We start from the raw sequence: 20,926 nt of genomic DNA on the forward strand, positions 1-20,926 counted from the left end.
TAAGAAACAAAAAGGAACACTTAAAACTAATACAGTATCATATAATTATAGCTCCACAAAACTGGGCGCGGGGTTGGGGGGCACTCAAGGGTCTTTTGCAGAAATTATCAACATCCATCCAGGTGGGCAGTGGTAAAAAGAGGGTTTACTTTGCCCTACAGCTTAGTTAGTGTGATCTGCCCCGATAAATCTTAGGGAGCATCTGCCATCACCACTTATTAGGAAAACCTCAGGCCCCTCCTTCTCAAGATGGATGCAGTTACAAGGCTTGGGGTTTATTGCCCAGGAAAGACAGAAATTCTTACTGCATAACATGGGATAAGCAAAGGAACAGTGGACCTCCAAAGAAAATACCAGACAGGGTCCTAATCCTTCAGCTGTGTAAACTTGGAGATGTGGCATAACCTCCCTGGGTAGCCTCTCTCCTCAGTAAAATGAGAGTATGAATATCTGCCTCATAACAACAAGGTTGTATATTGTATGTGAAAGATCGTAACACTCTCAAGTGCCAATCAGATGAGATATTAATTGTAATAATTCTCTGTTCATCCACAGCTGCTTATAGAAACTATCACAGTGTTCCTGTTACCTGCAGGGGATACAGATCTGTACTTGTACTATAAATAAGGATCTGCCCACGTTTTCTGAAACACTAAACAAAAACTAGTTCCAACAAAATCCAGGAACTCAGACCTTGAATTTACTTCCCCTCATACTATTTTATATATTTAAGACATATGCAAATCGAGAGTTTGTAAACTGAGGACTGCTTGTTGAGTAAAATCATCTTGAAACCAATTTGTTTGCTTATTTTACTTACAATTTCCAGTTTTGTTAAGAATTATCCTCTTCCTTTGGAAAGGCTTTCAAACGTCATCAGATTTTCTATCCGTCTTTAAAAACCTCTTTCAATCCCTGCTATGAACACTCTGTACTTAAAGAGAAGCTGCTTGAAATGGTCATCTCAGACTTAAATGTTTTTCTTCTTCTTTTCTTTCTTTCTTTCTTTCTTTTCTTTCTTTGGAGTAAATAGAGGAATTACCTATCAAAATTTTGACTGAGAAAACTTATGTTCACACAAAAACTTGTACAAGAATGTTTATAGCAGTTTTCTTCATAATTTCCAAAACCCAGAAATAAGCAAAATTTCTTAAATGGGTGAATAGATAAGCAACCTGTGTTACATACATACAGTGGAATACCACTCAGCAATAAAAAGGAATGAACTGATGAATGCAACCATACGTTACATGACATTCTACAAAAGGCAAAACTATAGAGACAGAAAACAGATCAGTGGTTGTCAGGTGCTGAGGGACAGGGAGGGAGTGATGGAACTGTTCTGTGTTTTGATTATGGTGGTGTTTATGCAACTGTATGAGCTTGTTAAAATGCACGGCACTGTGCACTCTCTGGAAATATACCTCAATAAATCTGACTTAAACATAAGTAAAATGGAATAAGAATTCTTAGCTCAAAAGATCACTGTGAAAATCAAAGTAGCTTATGAAGTACATAAACTTCAAGACTAGCTACAGAAAAGCGTGGCTGCAGACCAGCAGCATCAGTATCACTTGAGAGCTTGTTAGGAATACAGAATCTCAGCACCACCACCCCAGGTCTACTAAATAAGAGTTGCACTTACACAAGAGCCTCAGGTGATCTTTCACACATTCAGGTTTAAGAAGCTCTGCTACCACTCAAAGTGTAGTTTGCACACTGGTGCCAGACTGCAGGCTGTTACCTGTTCACAACAAGGTAAACCAGAGATTAAGAGGAGGCATTTAGAAACTTTACAGCAGTTTGATAAGTTCCTATTTGTTGAATCTAGTACATAAAAAGAAAACCTCAAGGCTTGTCTTTTTATTTCAATTTTCTAATAATTCGTTTTTAATTTTTTAAATAAAAGTATCTGTCTGCAGTGAGTTAAGAAAACACTGTTACCACACCTAATAAAGGTATAATTAACAATAGCAACTTCAAGCATGAGAAAAGAAAATGTTATATGGATATTTAAACATCTGCATGAGAGACAGCATCCCTACCCACATGTATGCTGGTAATTCTCAGAGACCAGTGTTCCTACAGAGGTCAAGAGCAGAAACCCTGAACTCATTCGCTTCCTTAGCCCAAGTTATGTCCACGGTCAGGACAGAAGTCTGGGGTTCAGCTTGTTTCCATTTTTCCCAGCATCTAGCCTTCTCAAGTACTACTGTCTTCCACTGGAACAACTTTTGAGCTTAATTTCATCTACTTTGGTCTTCAAAGACCTCTTTCAACACCTACTTTGAATACCGTATAGTTAGGGGGATCTGCTTGAATAATCGTTCTAGATTTTCAGAGTTTTAGCTGGTAAACAAGTTTACCCTTTTTATTTACTGGAACACTTAGTTCCAATAAGGCCAAAGTCTCAGCTGGTCCACAAAGACCTGATCCTATTTCAAAATCCTGGTCATTTGCTGTCTCAAATTTAAGTGATCACAAAGTGGGCTAAGAGTTTGATTGGCTCACTGTAAAGCCATCACTGGAAAGACAATTTTATCATACAGTGAGTTTTAAATTTGAATGTTCTTGTAGTCTTTAGGGGAACAATAATCATTTTAAGTTTTGACTCATTTATAACATTAAGATAAGTGGCTATTCTCCCCAGGTTTTCCAAGGCATTTAGGAGACCGAAATCCAGATAAGAAGGTGAATTCTGTCTCTTGCTCAGCCTATCCACTATCTCCAATCCCCCAAAAGGTAAATGCAGACAACTCTCAATCACTAAAACATGGCACTTAATTACTGAACAACTACCATTATTACTGAATCATGTAAATAATTCCCATTTCAAACCAGTTGTGTCAAATTCAAACTGGATTCAAAACCACATACCTCATCGCTTTGAAAATAATTATGTGAAAGACTGTGTTCAGACCATCTTCAGTTTGTGAACATTTGTGTAAATTTTGTCCTGAAGACCAATAGCTTGAAAGTGCAGGGAAAGAAAGTTGCACATCTATTGAAGAATCAATAATCATGGAAATTGTATCAATATTCTATACTTATGTTTTTGTATGTAAAGCCTCCATCTCCCTCCCTACTTCCCTCCCTCCCTCCCTCTCTTCCTCCTGGAATCGCCAGTTAAAAGCTATTAGGCAGGCTTGAGGAAAGCTGCCCAGCATGGATCAAAGCTTAAGGAAAAAAGGAAGCTGAGCAGGGCGGCAGTCTAATGGTTGGGAGACTAGTTACATACAAGAGGATAGAGCAAATAAATAAATATACTGAGGATAATGAGAGCTAGGCTTCTTGTCAGGGAAGTGAGTTACAAATATGCCAAGAGGAAAGCTAGAATGAACCCTATAGTGTTGGATTTGAATTAGTGGTATTGGTGTGAATTCATGTTTTTAAATATTTTTAGATACAGAAATATAGAGGGGTGTCTGTACTCACGGAGCGTACAATTTAGCCAGAGGAGACAAAATAACTATACCTCCAGGATACTGTAACTGGAAGAAATTTGGGCCATGTAAATAACAATAAAACTAAGAATCTACAGAACAATAAAAATTTGCTCCTCTAACATTCTTTTTAACAGTTTTACTGTGCAGAGAGAAATTTCAAATGCACATTTTTCATTTTAAAGTGTTCATAACTCATATTTAAAATGGGACTTTATGCTTTTTTTATTTCATTCATACCTTATTGCTATATATACTCAAAAATTAAATCTTTTACATTGTTTGCTTGTGTCTTCATAATACCTTCAAACTCATGATCACTTGTTTCTTTGTAGTAACGTGACTGTACTTGTATCTTTTTAATAAGTTTGAAATAGTCTGCAAGCAATTCAATTTGCAGAAAGTCCATCTTTTTAGTACATTTTCGAAGTGTTATTTTTCCTTTCGAAGGAAAAGGATCCACTATTGGAAGAATAGCCACAATGTAATGTTGCTACCAACTCAGTAGAGGGTGCTGCAACTTAAAGATGAAGAATAGCTTTGGGATAAATACTAGTAAAAACAGAGAGGGAAATGCAGGCAGGAGGAGATCAAAGGAAAGAAGGAAGATTAGTGTGTCTTTATTTTTTTAGTAATCAATATAATAGTTATGGATTCCTAAAATATACTCAAAAATATACAGAACTAAAGTATTATTTAAAACCTGGGTATAACACAACATATTTTTGTCTTTTTAAACAAATATTCTCTGTCCATATTCACTCACTATGCTCTCCAATAAAACTAAAGTAAATCAACAGAAAAAATGTAATATATTTATCTTAAAAATTATTTTTTATGTTGCACACACAATCTATTGCATCAGCATCCTACTATCAATATCAAAATCAAAGTTTCATATGGAGTCAGGAACTTTATAATCCCTGTGAATGATTTCTCAGTGACTCAATCATCTATTTAAGCCCTGAAGTATATAATGTAACTTTGTGCTACAAAAAAAAAAGGGCAAGTGATGGTTAAAGTTAATTTTGTAAACATTGAAACCTTCTGTTGTCAAAATGTACTGCTTTTTAAAGTTGTTGTAGTGTTGATTCTTCTTTGTTATTGTTGTTCGTTTTAATTAACCTTCCCCTTTAATGTCTTCAAATGTCTTCTAGATGTTGACTCTGTATAAGTCATTATATTATGTGTGTGTACATGAATTTAGTCATATTATACCCTAATTTCATATTTTCTATTTTCAAAAAAAATATTTGAGGAAACTTAGTAGGCTCTAAAGAGAAAGTGTTTGGAGACTCCAACTACCAGAAGCCCAGTCTGAGCTAACTTATGCAAGAAGAGAAGGACTACAGCTGGAACTCAGGTAAAACAAGAAGCATGAACTGGAACAGCCTCAAGATTCTGAATGTTGTGTCTCTGCTCCCATCTGTGCTCCTGCTTCTGTCTTCTCCCACAATGCAGATCAGTTTTCCTTACATAGTAGGAAACATGGTTGTAACTAACAGCTCCCAGTTTTATATCTTACTACCTCAGGCACTAGAGACAGCCGTTTGTAATGCTCTTTCTGGTACTAAGTTCTCTAAATCCTCATGAGGGACTCCTTGACTTAGGTTAGGTTAGGTGCTCACCACTGGAGAAATTAACAATGTCCGTGGGCCCAGGATTATGTCAATGCATTGCAGTTCCCAGTGAATACAAATAAGAAAGTGGAGAAGTGCATTTGCTGGAAGAGGATCTAGATGTACAAATAGATTTGTCTTATTAAATTTAATTGACTTAGGTTTCAGTGTATCAGATTATATATAATTTGTCAAATGTTCAAAAGTCAGTTCCACTTGAAAACAAATCAGAAAAATAAAGCATCTCTGCAACTGACTTATTTAAGTCGATGGCAAAATGGGATTCAATTAAAAACCAAATTTTGGGCTTCCCTGGTGGCGCAGTGGTTGGGAGTCCACCTGCCGATGCAGGGGACGCGGGTTTGTGCCCCGGTCCGGGAGGATCCCACGTGCCGCGGAGCGGCTGCGCCCGTGAGCCATGGCCGCTGGGCCGGCGCGTCCAGAGCCTGGGCTCCGTGGCGGGAGAGGCCACAGCGGCGAGAGGCCCGCGTACCGCAAAAAAAAAAAAAAAAAAAAAAAAAAACCACCAAATTTATAAGCAACTTTGTAGGAACATCCATTTTATATAAAGTAATGCAGAATTAACAGGCTGTTAAATAGAAATTTAACTAAGATACCAAGACAGCATATATCCTAAGACAAAATGAAATGCAAGGCCATAAAGCAGAATTTTCAAAGGAAGTAGTAGTAGAAGTCAGTTTTGTGGCCCTTGAACCCCTGTCACGCACGTTGAGGGTAAAAGGGGTTCAATTAGAAGAGGATTTTTAGAGAGAGCTGCTGCTGTACTGAGTGCCCCTTCGACTCAGCCCCACCTCCCACCCAGGGAAAAGGGTACCTGTCCCTCACCTGCAGCCTAGGGCAAGGAACTTTAGTGAGATTACCTGAAAAGTTTGATATAAATCTCATCGGTTTTGAAGACACAGTGAACTGGTATCTGATGCATGCTTAGGAAATGTGTGCTAACCATTCTCACAGTAAAGTGAGAAGCTGCTGCCTTAGGCAAGTTACACTCTCAGAGTTTGTTGAAACAAAGAATATGTGAATATTTCCCCTGTGAAAAGATGTGGGCTGTGAAAACAAAGCCAAGGTGGAGTTGTCCTAGATCCTGTCTAAAAGCGTTCAAGGGCTGTCTGAAGAGATAAATGAGCTTTAGCAGAAAAAATGGTGGAGGCACCGACAGATGTCTAGAGATTGAAGAAGGAGATATAAGTGACCAACCAGGGAGAATACATGATATCCACCAAGAAACTATATAAAAGAGTTTCCTAGGAACTGGGTGGGTCTCCAAAGAACCTGCAAAAGACCTGATAAGAGAAAGAAAGAGTTTCACAAGATGTCAAGGCAGAAAACTCAGTGCTGCTCACAACGGTATTAGATAAGAACTGGCCCACTGGCCCTTTCCTCTCCTTTCTATTCTATTGTGACTCTGATGGGATTAGCAAACTAGAGAAAATGAATCCTAGAAGGAAAAAAAGAAAAGCCAAAAGTGTCCATCTCTTTCCTAACAGGCCTTTTGTCTGCAACAGGCCTGAGCAGAGGTAGAGGAAGAAATTTTAGCTTTAAATAGAGATTGAAGTTTTGTTGACTACACTGGGCCAAACATACTAATTACTCCCTTGAAGAACCTTTCATTAACTGAAAGTGATAAGTTGTGCAATCTGCCCTGAATTTCATCTAGAACAACGGAAGAACCAGCCTCACAAAATGAGTTCAGAGTGACTCTGGGAAACAGTTACAAAGCCCTAGTAATTACATCCCACAAGTTATGCTTGTTTCCATACATAAAATACTCAGCAACAATATCACCTCACACCTGTTAGAATGGCTATTATCAAAAAGGCAAGAATAATGTGTGTTGGTTAGGGTGTGGAGAAAAGGGAACCCTCATGCACTATTAGTGGGAATGTAAACTAGTGCAGCCATTAAGGAAAACAGTATGGAATTCCTCAAAAAAACTAAGAATAGAACTACCATATGACCCAGTTATCCCACTTTTCGGTATTTATCCAAAGAATATAAAAACACCAATCCAAAAAGATATATGCACCCCTATGTTCATTGCAGCATTATTTACAATAGCCAAGATATGGAAACAACCTGAATGCCTATCAATGGATGAATGGATAAAGAAGATGTGGTGTATATATATATATATATAGTGGAATACTACTCAGCCATAAAAAAGATGAAATCTTGCCAGTTGCAACAACATGGATGTATTATGCTAAGTGAAATAAGTCAGACAGAGAAAGACAAATACCATATGATTTCACTCTTATGTGGAATGTAAACAAACAAAATAATTCAACAAACCAAACCAGGGCTTCCCTGGTGGCGCAGTGGTTGAGAGTCTGCCTGCCGATGCAGGGGATGGAAGTTCGATCCCTGGTCTGGGAAGATCCCACATGCCGCAGAGCGGCTGGGCCTGTGAGCCATGGCCGCTGAGCCTGCGCGTCCGGAGCTTGTGCTCCCCAACGGAGAGGCCACAAAAGTGAGAGGCCCACGTACCGCAAAAAAAAAAAAAATGCCTGTTCTCCCTCCTTCCAGGGTTATTGGAAGAATCATGAGATAATATACTACAAAGAGGAGAGAAACAATACATTATTGTTCCTTCTTCTGCAGACAGAAGAATTGTATTGGAGGTAATCATATGGGGGGGATCATAAATCATACTCATAAATTGCTTATGATATACTACACTAAAAGTCATTATATCTTCCCTGAAAAAAATTTCAAAATGGAAATGCTTGCTTTAAATATAAATTTATTGATCTAAACACATAACACCACTACCAGTAAAAAACAGAAGTAGAGAATGGAAACCATTCCTTTTCATTTGTTTCATTGAATCAAAAAATGTATTTTGATTATACAAATCATGACCAACCTAATTATCTTGGCTGAAGTAATCCAGATTGCACATGAATGAAGTGGAGCAAGGCTGGCCACTATGTACACCTATTTGAATTTTCTTTGGCCAAATTTGTTAAACCTCATTAGAACTTCCTGCTGCCCACACAACATCCTGCACCGACTTCCTGGTAGCCTTTTGTGATCTGACAGGGTGAGTAACTAAACAAAATTATAAACAACACTTCAACTTGCACTGAGGCATTACCATCCTCTCCCTAGGAAAACAAAGGTTATTCATAAGAAAGAGAGGATGACTAAGAAAATCAACTATTATAAAATTACTAAGTTTTAAAAAATGTATTAAAATATGCCCATTTTAGTCTTACATTTTTATTCTGTTTAAATGTATTAAGGCATTTAATCTTAAACGCAAGGCTTCATTAGCTACCTATGTTATGCTAAAATTTTTTTCAGCCATCTTAAAATTCTCTCCTTTATACCAATTTCTTTTGCTATTTTTAAATGACCTATACACTTTGATTTCTGATTACAAAATGATACATGTTTATTGTATGGAAAATACAGAAAATCACAGAAGAAAAAAAAGACACATGATCTCACTGTCCAGAGATTTAATTTAGATGTGAAACCTTTCACTTTCTCTCTCTCTCTCTCTCTTCTTTTTTGTATAACTGCTTTATTGCATATTCCATTTTTTTAAATAAATTTATTTATTTTTGGTTGCGTTGGGTCTCCATTGCTGCGCATGTGCTTTCTCTAGTTGTGTTGAGCGGGGGCTACTCTTTGTTGTGGTGTGAGGGATTCTCATTGCAGTGGCTTCTCTTGTTGAGGAGCGTGGGCTTCAGTAGTTGCAGCACATGGGCTAAGTAGTTGTGGCTCATGGGCTCTAGAGAGCAGGCTCAGTAGTTGTGGCGCACGGGCTTAGCTGCTCTGCGGCATGTGCGATTTTCCCCAACCAGGGCTCAAACCTGTGTTCCCTGCATTGGCAGGTGGATTCTTAACCACTGTGCCACCAGGGAAGTCCCTGCATATTCCATTTTTTATTAAAATAATCTCAGATTATATATACTATTTTGAATACTGCTTTTCCTAGTTAATATGGTATAGACATTTTCCCGTGTCACTAACATTCTCCTATATCATTATTTCGAAGAACTGTTTAATACTGTACTGTGTTAGATTTAAACTAATATTTTGTTAAACATATTCATTATTACAATTCTTCACTATTATAAACAGTGGAAAATATAAACACTCTAAAAGATAAATCTTTTTTAACAGCCATGATGTTTTCCTTAGGATAAATTTCTAGAAGTGAAATTGCTCAGTTATGGCTTTTTCTGCTTTTGCTAAGTATTGTCAAACGGTCCTTCAGTAAGTTTGGACTAATTTACATTTCCTTAGGCAGTGTATGAGATTATTTAATTTAAAAATGCAAGTACTGGGTATTAGAATATTATAAACTTCCATAATTAAAGAGGTGAAAACTGTGTCTTACTTTAATCCACAATACTTTGAGTAATATTGTTTTAGCTTTTACATAAAGCTGTCATCTACTTCAACTAACTTTTTGTGTATCATGTAAGGTAGGGGCATTGAGGTTCATAGTATTCCATATGAATATCCAATTGTTCTAGAGCCATTTGTTGAGGAGACTGTCCTTTCCCCCATTGAATTACCTTGGCACTTTATCAAGAGTCAATTGACCATACATGTGTAAGTCTATTTCTAGGATCTCTAATTTGTTTCATTAATCTGAATATCTATCCTTATGCCAATACCACCCTGTCTTGTCACTGTAGCATTAGAGTAGTTTTTAAATCATATAGTATGAGTCCTCGTACTTTGTTCTTCAAAATTGTTCAGGATAGCCTAGGATGTTCACAATGGATTGAAATTTCGAATTTCACTCCACTGAGATCAGAGAACATACTTTGTATAATTTTAATCCTTTTCAAGTTATTGACCTATTTTATGACCTAGCATATGCTCTATCCTGGAGAAGGTGCATGTGCACTTAAGAATATGTATCCTGGGACTTCCCTGGTGATCCAGTGGTAAAGAATCCACCTTCCAATGCAGGGGATGCAAGTTTGATCCCTGGTTGGGGAGCTAAGATCCCACATGCCATGCAGCAACTAAACCCGCGCACCACAACTACTGAGCTCACACGCCTCAATGAGAGAGCCCTTGTGCCACAAAACTACAGAGCTCATGCACCCTGGAGCCCGTGTGCCACAACTAGAGAGAAGCTTGAGTGCCACAACGAAAGATCCCACATGCCTCAACCAAGATTCAGCATGCTGCAACTAAGACCCGATGCAGCCAAAAAAATTAAGAAAATAAGTAAATTTAAAAAAAAAAAAGAATGTGTATTCTGCTGTTTTTGAGTGGAGTGTTCTATATATGTTAGGTCTAGTTTGTGTATAATGTTCAAGTGTTCTGTTTCCTTGTTGATCTGCTTAGTTTTTATATCCTTTATTGAAAGTGTGCATTAAAGTGTCCAACGATTATGGTTGAATTGCCTATGTCTCTTCAGTTCTGACAATTTTTGTTTCATATCTTTTGGGCCTCTGTTGTTAGGTGCATATATGTTTTTGATTGTTCTAGCATCCTGATAAATTGACCTATTTAGTATAAATGGTCCTCTTTATCTCTGTTAATATTTGTTGTTTTAAAGTCTATTTTGTCTGATATTAATATAACCACTTTAGCTTTCTTGATTGCTATTTATGTAATGCCTCTTTTTCCATTATTTTACTTTCAACCTATTTGTTATCTTTTGATCTAATGCATGTCTCCTTTTAGACAGTATATAGTTGGATCTTTTCTAAAAATTCAGTCTAATAATCTCTGGCTTTGATTGTTTAATTCACATTAATGTTATTAATGATAGAGCTGAATTTACACCTACCATTTCTGTTTGCTAGTTGTCTTGTGTCCTTTTTGTTCCTCTCTTCCTTTACTGCTTTGTCTTGCATTAAGTGAATATTTCCTACATAAAATGCCCACATCTTAAAAGGGTATTAGCCCTATAAATGATTTTTCTTTCATTAATTCACTAAATATTCAACAACAAACGTATATTGATAGGCTACCTTGCATTAACAAATAGGCCCAAAACTGTAACTGCCCAAATTTAAAAGTAATTATTTCTCACTCTCATAATAGTACTACACAGGTGTTCCAGTCACAGGTAGCTCTCTTCCATGCAGTTTCAGGAAATCTAATTTCAGGCCCAGAAATTGTACACATCATTTCCACTCACATTCCATTGGAAAGAACTTTGTCACATGTCCACCCTAATTACCAGGGGTGCTGAGAAATCTTTAGGTGCATTTCAAGGAAGAAGGGGAGATTACATACTTTTTGGACAGCTAGATATCTCTAACTCAGTACTATGAAGAAACCTGAGGAAAATTTTTCCTCTGGATAGTTCAATATTCTGAAATTAACTCCTTAATTTACAAGCAAAAATCTATAGGAAGTTTTATTTTTTAAAAGAAGCATTAAGCAGTATATATTTTTGCAAAAGAAAAATTATAGGAGGCTAAAGTGTCGCAATGCCTTAAAAAAACTTTAGAGGGCTTTCCTGGTGGCACAGTGGTTGAGAGTCCACCTGCCAATGCAGGGGACACAGGTTCATGCCCCGGTCCGGGAAGATCCCACATGCCGCGGAGCGGCTGGGCCCGTGAGCTGTGGCCGCTGAGCCTGCGTGTCCGGAGCCTGTGCTCCGCAACGGGAGAGGCCACGACAGTGAGAGGCCCGAGTACCACAAAAAAAAAAAAAAAAAAAAAAAATTTAGAGACCCACAAAATTTAGAGTAAGCTTTTCTTTCTAGGATCACCTGTATGAGCTGTTCCACTGAAGTCTCTATATTACCTTCTGCTTCATAGTGTGTCTGCTGCACCACTACTTCTTGGTATGCTTATTCTATCCTTCCCTGGTGTGGCTACTGTACTATGAGGTTATTACACTCATATGGTCCTTCCCTTGACATAATCTTCTACTTTCTTATGCCAGTGTTCTACTGGTTTGACTTTTCCAGTGATAAGGTGAAATTTGACATTTTCAAACAGCCCTGTGTCTTGCTTAACCAGACTTTTTTTAGTCATTCAGAGAACCCATAGCTTTTGTAGAAGGGACTTTTTTCTATCCTTTCCTTCCTGATATTTTCAGTGATTATAATTATTTTAAAGGAGATACAGCAGATGTCAGGTCAGAAATTCATTCCTTCCCCTTAAAGCTTTTCCTCTCTGATTATAGATCAACTACCTTTGCTATGAAAAAAAACTCTGCGGGGCTGGCATCAGTATGTACTCTAACAGAACAATTTTACTTTTCTTGAAGCTCAGTTTCTACTCTAGACAGCAAGGAAAGTCAACTACACTAACTGCTTACAGGAAAATCACACCAATGACAGTTTTCCCTTGTCTTTCCAGTAATAGGTCTGAGAATCCTACCGCAAGTGTATTACTCTCAACTATTCAGGAGTTGCTCCCTACCTCACTCTGTAGTTTGTTATTCATATCCTGTCATCAATATTATTAATATAATTAGTATCATCACTATAATTATGTACTGGGCAGAAAATCAAATTATCTAGTAAAACTATTTCACACAAACCCCACGGCAAGTGAAACAGTGTCCTTAGCTATTCCTTTAAAAAATGTGTATGCATTCCGTCTTACCTTCAATTTTTCTAAGTGAGCACGGAGAGGGAAGACATCAGAGCTTAAAGTATGGGACTAACTCAGTAGGTGTTCAATAAGAGTAACACCAGCTCCTAGGAAGCAACTTGGAAATTTGTGAGAGAATTTTAAAATTATTTTTTAATAAAATATTAACTTTAGAATAGTATTTGATTTACAGGAAAGTTGTGAAGATAATACAGAGAATACCCAGGTACCCCATGCCCAGTTTCCCCCTATTATTAGCATTTGCAATTAGTAAGGTACATGTGTCACAGAGAAGAAATACTGATAAATTACTATCAACTGAAACCCATACTTTATTCACATTTCTTTAGGTTTTAACCTAATGTCCTTTTTAGTTTCCAGGATCCCACCCAAGATACCACATTCTATTCAGTCATCATGTCTCCTTAAACTTTCTCTTGGCTTAGCTGTGAGAGTTCTCAGACTTTCCTTGTTTTTGATGACCTTGACAGTTTTGTGGAGTACTAAACAAGAATTTTGCAAACTGCCTCTCAATTGGGATTTCTCTGATGTTTTTCTCATAATTATGGGATTTTTGGAAGGAAGACACGGAGGTAAAGTGCCGTTCTCATCACATGGTATCAGTAGTACATCGTATTAATATAACTTAGTCTATATTGACTTTGATTACCTGGCTGAGGCAATGTTTGTCAGAGTTCTCCAGCGGGGCTTCCCTGGTGGCGCAGTGGTTGAGGGTCCGCCTGCCGATGAAGGGGACACGGGTTCGTGCCCCGGTCCGGGAAGATCCCACATGCCGCGGAGCGGTTGGGCCCGTGAGCCATGGCCGCTGAGCCTGCGCGTCCGGAGCCTGTGCTCCGCAGCGGGAGAGGCCAAAACAGTGAAAGGCCCGCGTACCACAAAAAAAAAAAAAAAAAGCTAAGTAACATTTTCCCCATTTCCATATTACTCTCCTTGGAAGTCACTATGCACAGCCCACACTAATGAGTGGGGAGTTGAGGGAGAAGTATCCACATAAATTATGTGGAATTCTCCTGCAAAGGAGATTTGTCTATTCTCCTCCATTTATTGATTTATTCAATCATTAATTTACATTAGTATGGACTCATGAATATCTTATATTGGGTTATAAGCCAATACTACTTCATTTTGTTGCTCAAATTTTTCCAGCTTTGGTGATTTGGAACACTTTCTATGGGCTCCTGTGCCCCTTTGACATATCTCCTTCAATGTGTGTGGGGGGGTGGGTTTTTTGTTTTATTTGGATTTGTGAGCACTTTAATTTCTGGCACTACAAGACACTTCAGGCTCGTCATAGGTATTTATTTCTCCAGTCCTAGAATCAGTTAATTCCACAAGTCCTGTTTTCTTTATTGGAGAACGGTATTAGAAACCAAGATTTGGGCATAAGGTGTGCTGATTGCTACTGGGGTGTTGTTTCTTTGAGGTCATTTCAGCTGACAATGCAAAGAAATATACATGTGTATGCTGACCTGTGTAAATACACCTAACTACAAATGTTCCCTATATGTAACTATCTCTATCTATATTAAGATAAACATGAGTTCTTACTGATGTCTCCAGCAGTAGTCCTTACTGCACAGTACAAGGCCTTCTGCCCTTGTTTATCTGTAATCTCTCACTCCAACAGTGACAAAGGTGGCTCCCACCATCTGCCATCATTTACTTAACTGTTAAATTTCAGTATACATGTATAGTGTTTTCAGAATTGTTAAACTGTACCCCTGTGGAAATCAACTGTCATCAACTATAATATTGTGCTCATGTGCAGTTCCTTTTGCCTTTAGTCTTAACAGACTTGTGGTGGCACTTCTGATTGTCATAATGTTTGTAATGGTGGCTCTGACATTTACAAGGAAGGACTCAGGAATGCTAAATGTCCTGAAATGCAATGCACAATTCTCACAAAATATTGCATATATGACTTTTAAATGTCCCACTGACCATCTATTCAAGTAAAACCTGTTTATTATCTATTTTTACAGTTATAATTTTCATTAAACATTTCAAGAATGTAACTATCATGTAAATTAAGGAAAAATTATACTTCTTTTGTTCAGAATGTTACCAAGCAATGTTTACCATTTTGGAAAATAATGTCACTGATGGTAGCACTGCTTGTGGTATTTGAGCTGCCAAAGCAACATCTCTGTGTTACTCTGCATCTGTTGTTATCACATTTGCACAATTCTATGTATGTATACAAATATGCTTATTTTTCCTTTATTTCAAATGTCAAATACAAGGAAAAATTGTCTAAATGTTCAACTGAATATATTTTGTCTTACTTGGAGTTCTGGGTTCCACTGGAATGAGGTAGATACTAAGTTTTTAGTTGTCCTACTTCTCCTAGAAACATGAGGAAAAGAAAGAGGAAATAAATTCCCTTAAATACATTTCAGTGAAATAGGAGACAGCAAAAATCTGAAAACTCAAAAATGGGCATGAGTGCTGCCCTAAGCTCCCTAAGAAGTTGGCGTAGGTGTTTGTAACACATGTCCTAGGGAAGAACAGAGGACTCAGCAGTAGGAGATATCAGAAATCTCCACAAAATGCTGTATTCTAAAAGAGGGCCCTATGTGTAGAATAAACTATTGAGAGCAAGACTGAAACTAGATAGGACACCAGGGGGAGAGGCGAAGAGAGAATGCTCAGAAAATGCTGATGGACTGAGGCTCTGAAGGGGCAGATCTCACAAAGTTCCCACACACCAAAATTTCTAAAATTGAGTGCAGCATCTTGGAAGGTGATTACTTTGTTTCCTGGTGATGGAAACCTATAGAGAATGTGTGGAGACCCAGGGGTCCTAAACTAAGCTGGTTTCTGAGAGCAAGAGGAGATATGACTATACAAAGACAGGTATTTTAAGTTGTTCCCCTGAGCTATGAAGCTTGGAAAGTTACCTTGGCCTCCCCTACCAACCCCACTGGGACTTCTAATCCAGAAATTTCCATCTCCTTCAACTATGATTAACAAAGATGAATATGCTCTCAGCATTTAGACTAAGGTATTACAGGCATACCTTGGAGATATTGTGGGTTCAGTTCCAGACAACCATGATAAAACAAGTATTGAAATAAAGCAAGTCACAGAAGTCTTTTGGTTTTCCAGTGCATATAAAAGTTATGTTTACACTATACTGTAGTCTAATAAGTATGCAGTAGCATTATGTCTTAAAAAATGTACATATCTTAATTAAAAATACTTTATTGCTTAAAAAAATGTTAACCATCATCTGTGCCTTCAGCAAGTCATAATATTTTTGCTGGTAGATGGTCTTGCCTCTATCTTGATGACTTCTGACTTATCAGGGTGGTGTTTGTTGAAGGCTGAGGTGGCTGTCACAATTTCTTAAAATAAGACAACAAAGAAGTTTGCCACATAGATTGACTCCACCTTTCATGAACAATTACTCTGTAGCATACAAGCCTGTTTGATATCATTTTACCCACAATAGGACTTCTTTCAAAACTGGAGTCAATCCTCTCATACCTGTTGCTGTTTTAACAACTAAGTTTATATAATATTCTAAATCCTTTGTTGTCATTTCAACAATCTTCACAGCATCTTCACCAGGAGTAGATTCTTTCTCAAGAAACCACTTTCTTTGCTCATCCATAGAAGCAACTCCTCATCTGTTCAAGTTTTATCATGAGATTGCAGCAGTTCAGTCACATCTTCAGGGTCCATGTCTAATTCTAGTTCTCTTGCTATTTACACCACATCTGCAGTTATTTCCTCCACTGAAGTTTTGGACCTCTCAAAGTTATCCATGAGCGTTGGAATGAACTTCTTCCAAATTCTCCTTAATATTGATATTTTGTCCTCTTTCCATGAATCACAAATGTTCTTAATGGCATCTAGAATGGTGAATCCTTTCCAGAAGGTTTTCAATTTACTTTTCCCAGATCCATCAGAGGAATCACCATCTATGGCAGCTACAACTTTATGAAATGTATTTCTTAAAGAATAAAACTTGAGGGCCGGGGCTTCCCTGGTGGCACAGTGGTTGAGAGTCCACCTGCTGATGCAGGGGACACGGGTTCGTGCCCCGGCCCGGGAGGATCCCACATGCCGTGGAGCGGCCGGGCCCGTGAGCCATGGCCGCTGAGCCTGCGCGTCTGGAGACTCTGCTCCGCAACAGGAGAGGCCACAGCAGTGAGAGGCCCACGTACCGCTAAAAAAAAAAAAAAAAAAAAGAAAGAAAAAGAAAACTTGAGGGCCGGAGGAGACATGATGGCAAAGTAGAAGGGCTTGAGCTCACTTCCTCTCACAAAAACACCAAAATCTCAGCTGACTGCTGAAAAACCATTGACAGAAACGAGTGGAACCTACCAAAAAAGATATTCTACATCTAAAGACAAACAAGAAGGCTTCACAATATAATCAGATACCATACCCACCAGCTGGGCAAGCCACAAACTAGAAAATAATTATATCACAGAGGTTCTCCCACAGGAATGATAGTTCTGAGCCCCATGTCAGGCTCCCCAGCCTGGGAGTCTGGCATCAGGAGGAGGAGCTTGCAGAGCATCTGGCTTTGAAGGCCAGTGGGGCTTGAGTGCATGAGCTCCTCCACAGGACTCAGGGAAACAGAGACTCCACTCTTGGAGGGTACACACAAGGTTTCACGTGCACTGGAACTCAGCGAAAAGAAGTGACTCCATAGGAACCTGGGCCAGACCTACCCATGGGCCTTGGAGGGTCTCCTGGGGAAGGATGTGTCAGCTGTGGCTCACTGTGGGGGCAAACACCCTGGTGATGGAGTCCCCTGGGAATATTCATTGGCGTGAGCTCTCCTAGAGGTCACCATTTTGGCACTGAGACCTGGCCCTACCCAACAGCCTGCAAGCTCCAGTGCTGGCACACCTCAGGCCAAACAACCAACAGGGTGGGAACACAGCCCCACCCATCAGCAGACAGGCTGCCTAAAGTCCTGAATGTATAGCCACCTCTAAACACACACTTTGACACATCTCTGCACACCAGAGGGACAAGACCAGCTCCACCTACCAGTGGGCAAGCACAAGTCCCTCCAAGCAAGAAGCCTGCACAAAACCCTAGACAAATCTCACCCACCAGGGAGCAGACACCAGAAGCGAGAGGAACAATGATCCTGCAACCTATGGAAAGGAAACCACAAACACAGAAAGTTAGCCAAAATGAAATGACAGAGAAATATGTTCCAGACAAGGAAACTAGATAAAACCCCAGAAGATCAACTAGGTGAAGTGGAGATAGGCAATTTGCCTGAAAAAGAATTCATAGTAAAGATAGTAACAATGATGCAAGATCTCAGAAAAAGAATGGAGGCACAGACCAAGAAGATACAAGAAATGGTCAACAAAGAGCTAGAAGATATAAAGAACAAACAGAGATGGACAATACAATAACTGAAATGAAAAATATACTAAAAGAAATCAATAGCAGGATAAATGAGGCAGAAGAACGAATAACTGAGCTGGAAGACAGAATGGTGGAAATCACTGCTGTGGTACAGAATAAAGAAAAAAGAATGAAAAGAAATGAGGACAGCCTCAGAAACCTCTTGGACAACATTAAATGGAACAACATTTACATTATAGGGGTCCCAGAAGGAGAAGAGCGAGAGAAAGGGCCTGAGAAAATATTTGAAGAGATAATAGCCAAAAACTTCCCTAACACAGGAAAGGAAACACTCAAGTCCAAGAAGCACAGAGAGTCCCAAACTGCATAAATGCAAGGAGGAAAACACTGAGACACATATTAATCAAATTAACAAAAATTAAAGGCAAAGAGAAAAAATGAAAAGCAACAAGGGAAGAGCAAAAAATAACATACAAGGGAATCTCCATAAGGTTATCAGCTGATTTCTCAGCAGAAACTCTGCAGGCCAGAAGAAAGGGGCATGATATATTTAAAGTAATGAAATGGAAAAACCTACAACTAATAATACTCTACCCAGCAAGGCTCTCATTCAGAGTTGATGGAGAAATCAAAAGCTTTACAGATAAACAAAACCAAGAGAATTCCCAGGGATGCAAGGATTTTTCAATATCCACAAACCAATCATGTGATACACCACATTAACAAACTGAAGAATAAAAACCATATGATCATGTCAATAGATGCAGGAAAAGCTTTTGACAAAATTCAACAACTATTTATGATAAAAACTCTCCAGGAAGTGTTTATAGCGGGAACCTACCTCACCATAATAAAGGCCATATATGACAAACCCACATCTAACATCATACTCAACAGTGAAAAGCTGAAAGATCAGCAATAAGACAAGGATGTCTACTCGCGTCACTTTTATTCAACATAGTTTTGGAAGCCCTAGTCATGGCAATCAGAGAAGAACAAGAAATAAAAGGAATCCAAATTGGAAAAGAAGAAGCAAAACTGTCACTGTTTGTGATGACATGATACTATACATAGAAAATCCTAAAGATGCCACCAGAAAACTACTAGAGCTCATCAATGAATTCAGTAAGGTTGTAGGATACAAAATTAATATCCAGAAATCCCTTGCATTTCTCTACACTAACGACAAAAGATCAGAAAGAGAAATTAAAGAAACAATCCCATTTACCATCTCAACAAAAAGAATAAAATACCTAGTAATAAACCTACCTAAGGAGACAAAAGACCGGTACTCTGAAAACTACAAGACACTGATGAAAGAAATTGAAGATGACACAAACAGTTGGAAAGATATACCATGTTCTTGGGTTGGAAGAATCCATATTTTCAAAATGACTGTACTACCCAAGGCAATCTACAGATTCAATGCAATCCCTATCAAATTACCAATGACATTTTTCACAAAAGTAGAGTAAAAAAAAAATTTAATTTGTATGGAAACACAAAATACCCTGCATAGCCAAAGCAATTCTGAGAAAGAAAAATGGAGTTGGAGGAATTAGGTTCTCTGACTTCAAACTATACTACAAAGCTACAGGCATCAAAACAGTATGGTACTGGCACAAAAACAGAAATATAGATCAATGGAACAGGATAGAAACCCAGATATAAACCCATGCACCTATGGTCAATTTATCTATGACAAAGGAGGCAAGAATATACAATGAACCAAAGATATTCTCTTCAATAAGTGGTGCTGGGAAAACTGGACAGCTACCTGTAAAAAGAATGAAATTAGAACATTTTCTGACACCATACACAAAAATATACTCAAAATGGATTAAAGACCTAAATATAAGACTGGATATTATAAAACTCTTAGAGGAAAACACAGGCAGAACATTCTCTGACATAAACTGCAGCGATATCTTTCTTGATCCACCTACTAGAGTAATGAAAATAAGAACAAAAATAAACAAATGGGACCTAATTAAACTTAAAAGCTTTTGCACAACAAAGGAAACCATAAACAAAATAAAAAGACAACCCACAGAATGGGAGATAATATTTGCAAACAAAGCAACCAACAAGGGATTAATCTCCAAAATATACAAACAGCTCAGGCAGCTCAATATCAAAAAAAACAAACAACCTAATCAAAAAATGGGCAGAAGATCTAAGTAGACAAACAGATGGCCAAAACGCACATGAAAAGATGCTCAACATCACTAATTATTAGAGAAACGCAAATCAAAACTACAATGAGGTATCACCTCACACCCGTTAGAATGGCCATCATCAAAAAGTCTGGAGAGACTGTGGAGACTGTGGAGACTGTATAAATGCTGGAGAGAGTGTGGAGAAAAGGAAACCATCATGCATTGTTGGTGGGAATGTAAATTGATACAGTCACTATGGAGAACAGTATGGGGATTCCTTAAAAAACTAAAAATAGAACTACCATATGACACAACAATCCCACTCCTGGGCATATATCTGAGAAAACCATAATTCAAAAAGATACTTGCACTCCAATATTCATTGCACCACTATTTACAGTAGGCAAGACATGGAAAAACCTAAATGTCCATCGACCGAGGAATGGTTAAAGAAGATGTGGTACATATATACAATGGAATATTACTCAGCCAGAAAGAAATAATGCCATTTGCAGCAACATGGATGGACCTAGAGATTATCATACTAAGTGAAGTTAGACAAAGATAAATATCATATGATATCACTTATATGTGGAATCTTAAAAAAATTGATACAAATGACCTTACTTACAAAACAGAAACAGAATCACAGACTTTGAAAACAAACTTGTGGTTACCAAAGGGGAAAGTTGAGGGGAGGGATAAATTAGGAGTTTGGGATTAACATATATACACTACTATATATAAAATAGATAATCAACAAGGACCTACTGTATAACATAGGGAAC

The sequence above is a fragment of the Pseudorca crassidens genome, chromosome 2 (assembly GCF_039906515.1).
Source record: "Pseudorca crassidens isolate mPseCra1 chromosome 2, mPseCra1.hap1, whole genome shotgun sequence".
NCBI lineage: Eukaryota > Metazoa > Chordata > Mammalia > Artiodactyla > Delphinidae > Pseudorca > Pseudorca crassidens.